The 10,866-nt window shown below is 37.4% G+C and overlaps 1 pseudogene; it reads right to left on the bottom strand.

Annotated features, from left to right (window-relative positions):
* Window positions 1-10,228, bottom strand: part of LOC114024387 — a 93,735-nt pseudogene extending 83,507 nt beyond the window's left edge.
* Window positions 10,229-10,866: the final 638 nt, after the last annotated feature.

A 10,866-nucleotide genomic window follows, 5' to 3' on the forward strand; every position in this document is an offset into this window, starting at 1 on the left:
TCTTTTCATTCCTACTCAGACCTGCCATAGCTCCGTTTCCTACACCCTATCAGCTAAGAACCTTGACTCATATTGTGCTGAAAAAACAAAACAAAACCAAAAACTGGGGCCATTGGCCAAGAGTTACTCCATCTCAGCTCCCATCTCCTAGATAACTCCTGCCGTTATTTCTTTCTTTGCCCTTCTCTCACGTGATGAGTTGGCCCTTCTAATTGTCAAAGGACACAGTTCTCTCCTGATTCTCCTACTAACTACCTGGTCAATCTTTGTCAGTCTCCTTTGCAGGATCTCCTTCCAGGTCATGCCCATTAAATGTGGGTTTCCCACAAGGCTTTGTCCTGGGCCCTCTTCTCCTCTAATTCACTGGGTGGTATTATCAATTCCCATTGATCCAGTTGTTATTTCTATGCTGGCGATTCTCAAATCTATTTATCTGTGTATAACCTCTTTGTTGCCTTCTGGTTTCACATCTCCAAATACCTATTGGACATCTCAGATTTGATGTTCTTTTGGAATCTCAAATGTGTCCAAGGCTGAATTCATTATTTTCCCCCTCAAATCCTCCCCTCTTCCTAACTTTCCCTATTATTGTTGAGGACACCACCCTTCTTTTAGTCACCCAGGATCAAAACCTACATGTCATACTCAAGGTCTTATTCTCTTTTCCACCCCGCACCCCACTCCCAACATCCAATCTTTTGTCAAGGCCAGTCAATTTTACCTCCACAACATCTCTCCTGTCTGTCTCCTTCTCTCCTCTGCCATGGCCATGGCTGCTGTTCTAGTGTAGGCCCTTATCACCTCACACTTTACCACAAGTCTTCCCCACTGCAGTCCATCCTATACTCACTCAGTTGCCAAAGTGATCTTCTAAAAGTGTAGGTCTGACCATCTCCCATCCCCTCCATCCTCCAATCAATAAATTCCAGTAGTTCTCCATTACCTCTAGGATAAAATATAAAATCCTCTGTTTTGCATTCTACACTCTCTCTACGTTTCTAGTCTTAAACCCTCTATGTTCCCTGAGGTCCAGTGACACTGCTGTTCCTTACACAAGGCAGGCATTTTCACCGGCTGTCCCCTGGAATCTTTCTTCTTCTCACTTCCACTTCCACTTTCCTTGGCTTTCTTCAAGTCTTTGCTAAATTGTCACTTTCTAAAAGAAACCTTTACCATTTCTCCTGGATGCTTGCTCCTTCCCTCTGCTGGTTATTTCCAAAAGTGATAGCTCTCTAAGTTTCATGACTAATAGTAAGTTGATATCTTAGAACATGATGTGAAAATATATTCTTTAGGAAATACTTTTTATTTGTGTTTCAGTAAACTAAATATTAATCTTGGCTGCACTTGAACAAGTAATGTAGTAATGGAAGGTCAAAACATTTCAAATCCCTTAAATTTTCTAAAATAAGGACATACAGATAGGTTTGTACTATCATACAAACAGCAAAAGTAAATTACTCTCCTCGAAGATGAATGTTGATTACACGAATTAAAAGATGAGAGGTTTTTGTTTCATTTTGGTTTTCTTCCACAAAGAGCCTTTCTAATTTAATCCAAAGTTGATAGAATTTCATCTTTGTAAGAAATATTGATATCCTAGTACTTGTTACCATTCATTTCAATTCAGTGGATATTTTTCAACTACAGTGTGGGAGATAGTTTGGTAAAACTAACTTCCATCATTGGCTTTCCTGATCTCCTTTAATGCCAGCACCTTCTCTCTAAGATTAGCTCCAATTTATCCTGTGTCCGTTTTGTTTGTACATGGTTGTTTGCATGTTATCTCCCCTATAGACAATGAACTCCCTGAAAATTCATAGAGAGGTCTTTTGTCATTCTTTGTAGCTTCAGTACTTTGCACAATGACTGGCACATAGTATGCACTTAATAGATGTTTATTGTCTAATTGAAGTAGATATTTAAGACAACAAGAGGAAAACTGTCATAGGATAGTGCATGATGAATTGTGCACATGTTAAAGGGTGTGGGCAGCTGAGGAGGAAGAAATCACATCAGCAATCACCAAGCATTTATTAAGCACTAACTGTGTTCCAGGCATTTTAGTATGCAGTAGTGGAAAGGTGATGCCTGAGTTAGACCTTGAAGGCAGGTGGATAGGTGGAAAAGAAAGAGAAATGGCTTTTCCCATGTAGGGAATGACTGATACAGAAATTCTCTGCAGTCCTATCCATCTCTAGAATTTTTTTGTCAGACCAATAGTAACTCAGTACAACTGAGCTTTTTTTTTTGGTTTCCCAATGCCATCTAGATTTATATTCATTCCCTTAGTATTTCTATTCAATGTGCCTTCAGATGCGTTGGCACAAAATACCTCCTTACTAGGACCAAATTGTCATGAGGGGGATGGTTACCTTATGCTAACAAAATGCTCACATGAGCACATTTTGCCTATTTTAACTCTCCAAGCTATAGTCAAAAAGGAGTAGCTGATCTGCCTTAGTGAAGAGAGTTTCCAAACTAGAAAGTTCCCTACACTAATGAAATCATAGGTCTGGCTCAAAAGAACAAAAAAAAAAAATTCTATACTCTAGCCAACTCACTGACTTCTAATACTCGTATGCAAGTTCAAGTCTATTTTCCCCAAGCTCCTTTTGTTGTTTCCATGGTAACTGATTCTCCCCTACTTACTATTTTGCTTACTTAACTCTTGTGAGATACTGCATTGTCTTGCAGATACTGTATTCCATTAAAAACACATTTGGGTGTGTTTCCAAAAATGGATGAAATGACTTTTACATGTATGTGTAGCTCCTTGAAAAGAGCCAAAAGGTCTTTCCCAAATTGCCTTTAAGGGTCCAGCACACTACCGATGTTAATGAATATTTTCTAATAATAACAGTAAAAAACAACCACAATGGGAAACACTCCTCCATTAAATTTTAGTCTGATGCTTTGGGGGCCATCTCCACTCATCCTGATCTATATCTTGCCACTGGATCCAGATGGCTCTGGAGGAGAAAGGGAGGCTGTTGACTTTGCACAGCCCTCCCTCACTTAAATCCAGTTCACTTGCAAGTCATAGCATGGTCCTCCTTGAGGACAGCAACACCAACCTGATGCTTCGCTGTGGCATGGAGGTGACGCCAGCTCCCTTATAGCTGTGACAGTAGAGAACAAACTCTTACTAGTCTTGAAATGCTTTGAAGATGACTCTGGTGGCCAATTATATACAACTTGCCAGACAACCAGCCGTGGTAAAATTCAGATAGGCTGAACAGCAGAGGGATGCACCACATTCCTCCTCTTCCCCATGTGATCAACGCTTTTGATCACAGCCACTGATGAAGCTATCTAATAAGAAAAGCAGGAGTTGTGGTCTGCACTTGTGAAGGGAGTATTTACAAGGATGCTAGGGAATCCTTAAAATAATAACATGATTAAATAATACAAATATTTGTTAAAAACTTACTGAACTCGCACAGTATGACAGGTCCTATAGTCTTTTTTTCTGTTTTAGTAGATGCTTTTTGTTATTTACATTGCCGTAATTTTTCAATTTTGTATCTTGCCACTGAATTCTGCTTTTTAACAAATGGAAATGGTTGAGTAAAATGACCCAACAAAGCTACCATGTCTGACAGTATATTCAACAGTCCACACATATGGTCTTTCATCTTTGAAAGGAGAGAGGTTCATTTCCTCATTTTTTTTTCCTTCTGGGGGGGAAGCTTGCTCATTGCCACTAATTTGAGTTCACTCATCTTCATTTACTTTATTGTGCTTGTTACGTCCTGTTTTCTTCTGGTTTTGTTTCTTTTGTTCTTCATGGGTTCATACAAATACCTATGACTTCCTCACAGTCTTCATTTTTTTTTCTTTTTGGTGAGGCAATTGGGGTTAAGTGATTTGCCTAAGTTCACACAGCTAGTAAAGGTCAAGTGTCTGAGGCCACATTTGAATTTGGGTCCTCTTGACTCCAAGGCCAGAATTCTATTCACTATGCCACCTAGCTGCCCCACAGTCTTAATTTTTTATAGCTCAATAGTATTCTACTACATTCATGTACCCCATTTTGCTCAGACATTTCCTGACTGAAGGGCTCCCATTCTGTCTCTACTTTTCTCTCACCGCCCAAGTAGGTACTGTTGAACAGAAGACATCAGGACACCTGACCATGATGATAAAAGTTAAAACTTATGATGTGATGGATGTTCCTGGCCCTCAGAAAGTTCTGAGATAATTGAGAAAGCAAATATAGGCCTAGGAAAAATAACTACTTTCAACAGGAAATAGAAAGATTTTTGTTATTGACCCTACACACTCATCTGTGGTTTCCATTATCTCTGAGCACAGTACTATCCCACCATCTTTATGGCCACTCAATAAACTGAAAGCCTTAAGAGGCATTATCAGTTGCCTCTTAAGGCTTTGTTCACTGGGTCTGTTCACTGAGGGAAGTTTTAAAATGTCATTGGTTGGGTGAAGCTTTTTGGCTACTACTTACCTCCAATTGCAGTAGAAGAGAAAATAAAGTTATTAACTGGTATGCATCTCCCTTTCTAATAAGCCTGGATCCATTTTGTATAGAGGAAAATCCTTTAGTCATGCATTATGTATGCGTTTGCTAGCTATTATGTGGATCAAAGGTTTCATATTTTATTTATATTTTGTTATGATGAAAAGCCTACTGAAAACAAAATATAGTTGCTTCCCTCAAAAGAGCGATCTGATTTTTAAATCATTTTATTTGCTTGCATAGGGGGTTGGCATACTTGACAAATAATCTTTATTTGAATTTTGAAGATATCTTAGGGGGGAAAAAGGAACTAATTGGTCTTTTGGGCAGTCTCACTATTGCTATTTACATTCCTATGACTCTGTGGGCTCCCTCTGGTGGATAATATGATATTAAAAATTTTTAATTTTCTCCTTCACCTCCCCTAGGTTCTATTTGGTTCAAAGCAATAATGCCAAGCTTGACTTTAATTGTGATGGGTATGCTTGAATAGTTCATCCTGCCATCTTGATGTTTCCATAATGGGGTTGGGATGTAGGCCTTCAATATTAGCCTTCCAAGAAGCAGATGAATGAGTGACAGTCAGCTGGTTAAACAAGGCCCTGGGGCACTAAACAATTGTGTGTGTTATCAATAATTAATGACAATATCCTCTTTTCCCTGGGATTACAAACAGATTTACAAACCATCTAGATAAGAATCCTTTCCTTCACTGATCCACAGGAAATGTTGCTTTAATTCAGGGGTGCCAAGACGATCCATTGAATGTGAGACTTCATTGATTTCGGGAGCCCACATTCCAACCTTTCATTAAAAAAAAAAATAGTGTTCAAGAGGACATTTTCTAGTCCTTTCTCCTTAGTCCACAATTAAAAAAAAAAAACAAAACAACAAATCTAAACTCAATCTCAATCTAAATCTGAAAAAAGCCATCAGGAATGTGATCTTCTGCTAAGCTGCCTGAGAAGGTGCCCATAGAATTCCAATGACCTCAACCTACCACACCTTTATGTCATTTCATTGCCATTTTCTTCTGGTTGAGTTGGTTGGAATACCAGACTCTCCCCGACCCCTTCCAGGACACTTAAGTGATATGATAGTCCCTAACTTACCCATGCTTACATACAGCTTATTAATGTCTAAAAATTACTATAATTAGAAAATGAAATGGCCTAATTATTTAATTAGTTGAGAAAACTTATTTTCTTGATCCCTCTATTTTTGACACATTTTTATAACTAAAATGTTAAATGAATCACTTCATTAGACAATAATTTGTAAAATGAGGGGATTGAACTTGAGGGCCTTTAAGGTCCCTTCCAATGATCTTTTGATTGTAAATATTTGGAGATACTCCCACTTCTGACAACTTCTGACATCTATTGCCTGGGAGGTCTAGGCAAGTCATTTAAAAGGTCCAGGGCAAGTTTCTAAGATCATATGTTGCGGAGAAAGATGGCTACCTTCATTGGTAGAGAAAATTCTATGCTGATGATATAATACAGTCAGTTCCCCCCCCCCAAATATGCAAGGCACTCATACTAGTCTCTTTTTTAAACATTTTTATTTAAAGTTTTGAGTTCCAAATTCTATTCCTCCCTCCCTCCCTCTTCCTCCTCACTTCTCCCTGAGATGGTAAGCAATCAGATATAGGTTATACATGTGCAATTATATAAAACATTTCCATATTAGTCATTTTGAACAAGAAGACTCAAATAAAAGAAAAAAAAAGAAGGTGAAAAATATCCTGCTTTAGTCTGTATTCAATCAATATTAGTTCTTTCTCTGGAAGCTTGAATGATGAGTGCTTCATCATTAGTCCTTTGGAATTGTTTTAGATCATTGTGTTGCTGAGAATAACTAAGTAAGTCATTCAGAGTTCTTCACTGAACAATATTGCTGTTACTTTGTACAATGTTCTCCTGGTTCTGTTCACTTCAGTGTGCATCAATTCATGTAAGCCTTTCCAGGTTTTTCTGAAGTCATAGCTTACTTAGTCATTTCTCAATTGATAGGCATCCCTTTGATTTCCAATTTTTAGCCACCAACAAAAGAGCTGCTATAAATATGTTTGTACAAATAGATCCTTATCCTTTTTTCTGGATGTCTGTGGGATCTACACCTAGCAGTAGTATTGCTGGATCAAAGGGTATTCACAGTTTTATAGCCCTTTGGGCATAGTTCCAAATTGTTCTCCAGAATGGTTGAATCAGTTCATAACTCCACCAATAGTGCATCAGTGTTCCAGTTTTTCTATATCCCCTCCAGCATCTAACATTTTCCTTTTCTGTCACATTAACCACTCTGATAGGTGTGAGATGGCACCTCAGAGCTGTTTTAATGTGCTTTTCTCTGGTCAATAGTGATTTAGAGCATTTTTTCATATGACTATAGATAGCTTTGATTTGTTTGAGTGAAAACTGCCTGTTCATATCCTTTGATCATTTCTCAATTGGGGAATGATTTGTATTTTCATAAATTTGACTCAGTTCTTTATATATTTGAGAAACGAGACCTTTATCAGAGATACTTATTGCAAATACTTTTCCCAGTTTTTTTCCTTATAATTTTGCTTGCATTGGTTTTGTTTGTTCAAAATCTTTTTGATTTCATATAGTCAAAATTATCTATTTTATATTTTATAATACTCTCTATCTTTTTTGGTCCTAAATTCTTCCCTTACCCATAAATCTGACAGATAAACTATTACATGCACTCTTAAATTGCTTATGGTATCACCCTTTATGTATAAATCATGCACTCATTTTGACCTTAGCTTGGTATACAGTGCGAGATCTTGGTCTATACCTAGTTTCTGCCATACTGTTGTCCAATCTTTCCAGCAGTTTTTGTCAAATGATGAGTTTTTGCTCCAAAAGCTTAGATCTTTGGGTTTATCATATACTACATTACTATTTATTTTATTATTTATTACTATATTATTAGTATTTACTATAATGTAATTTGTACCTAATCCATTCCACAGATCCACCACTCTATTTCTCAGCCAGTACCAGATTGTTTTGACAATTACCACTTTATAGTACAGTTTGAGATCTGGTATGGCTAGACCACCTTCTTTCACTTTTTTTCCCCATTGATTCTCTTGATATCCTTGAGCTTTTATTCTTCCAGACAATTTTTTAAATTATTTTTCTAGCCCCATAAGATAATTTTTAATAGTTTAATTGGTATGGCACTGAATAAATAGATTAATTTAGATAGAATTGTCATTTTCATTATATTGGCTCAGCCTCCACATAAGCAATTAATACTTTTCCAATTGTTTAGATCTAACTTTATTTGTGTGAAGTGTTTTATACTTGTGCTCATATAGTTCTTGGGTTTGTCTTGGCCGGTAGACTCTCACATATTTTATGTTGTCTACAGTTATTTTATATGGAATTTCTCTGTCTCTTGCTGCTGGACTTTGTTGGTAATACATAGAATTTTGATGATTTATGTGGGTTTATTTTGTATCCTGCAACTTCAATAAAGATGTTAATTATTTCAAGTAGTTTTTTAGTTGATACTCTAGGATTTTCTAAGTATGATATCATATCATCTGTAAAGAGTGATAATTTTGTTTCCTCATTGCCTGGTCTAATTTCTTTAATTTCTTTTTCTTCTCTTGCTATCGCTAACATTTATAGTATAATATTCAATAACAGAGGTGATAATGGGCATCCTCGCTTCACCCTTGATTTTATTGCAAAGGCTTCTAGCTTATCCCCATTACAGATAATGCTTGATGATGGTTTTAGATAAATATTACTTAGCATTTTAAAGCAAACTCAATTTATTCCTGTGCTTTCTAGTGTTTTTATCAGGATGGATGCTGTTATTTTGTCAAAGGCTTCTCTGCATCTATTAAGATAATCATATGATTGCTGTTCGTTTTGTTATTGATATGGTCCATTATGCTGAGAGTTTTTCTAATATTGAACCAGCCCTGCATTCCTGGTATAAATCCCACCTCGTCATAGTGTGTGTTCCTCATGATATATTGCTGTACTCTCTTTGCTTTTTTGCTCTCTTTTGCTCTTTTACTCTCTTTCAAATTTTATTTAAATGTTTTTGTATCAATTTTCATTAGGGAAATTGATCAATTATTTTCTTTCTCTGTTTTGACTCTTCCTGACATGAGTATCATATTTATGTCATAACAGGAATTTGGTAGGACTCCTTTTTTTTTCTGCCTATTTTCCCAAATAGTTTATATACTATTGGGATTAGTTATACTTTAAATGTTTTGGTAGAATTTGCTTGTGAATCCGTCTGGTCCTGGGGATTTTTTCTTAGGAAGTTCACTGATGGTTTGTTAATTTTCTTATTCTAAGATTGGTTACTTAAGTATTTTATTTCTTCTGTTAATCTGGGGAATTTATATTTTTAAGGATATTCATCCATTTCATTTAAATTGTCAAATTTATTGGCACATAATTGGGCAAAATAGCTCCTAACAATTGTCTTAACTTCCTCTTCATTGGTGGTGAATTCACCCCTTTCATTTTTGATATTGGTAATTTGGTTTTCTTCTTTCCTTTTTAAAATCAAATTAACCAATGGTTTATCTATATAATTGTAAAATCAGCTTCCAGTTTTACTTATTAATTCAAAGGTTTTCTTATTTCCATTTGCTCAGTTCTAATTTTAAGGAAATATTTTCTTCAGTGAGCTTTTGTACCTCTTTTTTCATTTTGCCAATTCTGATTTTTAAGGCATTCTTCTCCTCATTGGCTTTTTGTGTCTCTTTTACCATTTGGCCTAGTCTTTTTTTTTGTGTGTTTTTTTAGGCAATTGGGGTTAAGTGACTTGCCCAGGGTCACACAGCTAATAAGTGTCAAGTATTTGGTCTGAGGTCAGATTTGGACTCAGATCCTCCTGACTTCAGGGCCGGTGCTCTACCCACTGTGCCACCTAGCTGCCCCTGGCCTAGTCTGTTTTTATAAATTGTAATTTTCTTTAGTAATTTTTGTGTTTCCTTTACTAAACTGTTAACTCATTTTTCATTATTTTCTTGCATAACTCTCATTTCTCACCCCAATTTTTCCTCTACCTCTTTTACTTTTTTTTTAAATCCTTTTTGAGCTCTTTCATGGCCTGAGACTGATTCATATTTTTCTTGGAGTCTTTGGATATAGGAGGTTTGACTTTGTTATCTTCTTCTGAGTTTGGGTTTTCATCTTCCTTGTCACCATAGTAACTTCCTATGGTCAGAATTTTTTTCTGTTGTTTGCTCATTTTCCCAGCCTATTTCTTGACTTTTAACTGCTAAAGAAGAGCTCTGCTTCCAGGGTGGAGGGAGCACTGTGTCAAGCTTCAGGGTTTTTTTGTTTTGCAGCTGTTTTCAGAGATACTTCTAGGGAGCCTGTAATTTTTCTGTTCTTCCAAGGTGGTATGATCTGAGGAGAGGTGTTTACTACTCTCCTGGCCTGTGCTTTGGTCTGTGAGTGACCACGAGCACTGTGAGGAGGGTCTCTGCTCCACTGTGGCAAGCTCTGCTATGCTAGTGCTCTCTTCACCCTGTGACTGCCACCCAGAACTGAGACCATACGAGTATGGGCAAAGCTTCAGGGTCCTGCCTCAGCGCTAACAAAGAGACCCCTGTAATCTCCTTCTGACCAAGTATTTGACCCCCTTACCATCTGTAAGAACAGAGAGCTCAGCAAACAGCTGCTGTTGCTGCTGATTCCATGGCTCTCGAGGCCCACTCCTGGTTTGCTGGGGCCAGGGATGTGCTGGCATGGCCTGTACTGGACTGTGTGTCACTCTCACACAGACGCAACAGACCTTTCTTGCCAAGCTTTGGCTGGAAAATTATTTCACCCCATCCTTTTGTGGGTTCTGCTGCTCCAGGAGTTGTTTTATGGCATTATTTAAAGGTGTTTGGAAGGGTTTTGGGGAGAGGGTCAAGCAAGTCTCTGCTTTTTCTCTGCCATTTGGCTCTGCTCCCCCCCTCCCCTGAACTTTCCAATGGTTACCAGAAGCCCCTGGAAACATAGGCATGAGGGAGCTGGCCACCATCATGTTCTTTGATTGCTATCACTTGCAACTCATTCTCCTGGTTTGAACTGAAATTTTATCTGGCTCTCAGTTGAAGAGCTCATTTACTCTTTTGTATTCTTTGAGACTTTCTAATAGGTAGAAATTCTCCAATTTCTATTTTACTTGTTACTTGAATAAATAAATTTACTCACTTTTCATAGTGACCTCTTCCCAGAATTTTGCCAGAAGGGATTAAACTTGTGAATATTACCCTCCTCCCTGAGAGTGATAAGGCAATAGACTTTCATAGATACCTCTAGACTAGAGCTATTTGAAGGTGGCAAATAGATGAAATTCTAAGCTGACACCACTAAAGAGATATTGCTTAGGTTCAGTGA

The sequence above is a fragment of the Vombatus ursinus genome, unplaced genomic scaffold (assembly GCF_900497805.2).
Source record: "Vombatus ursinus unplaced genomic scaffold, bare-nosed wombat genome assembly UNPS02014821.1, whole genome shotgun sequence".
NCBI lineage: Eukaryota > Metazoa > Chordata > Mammalia > Diprotodontia > Vombatidae > Vombatus > Vombatus ursinus.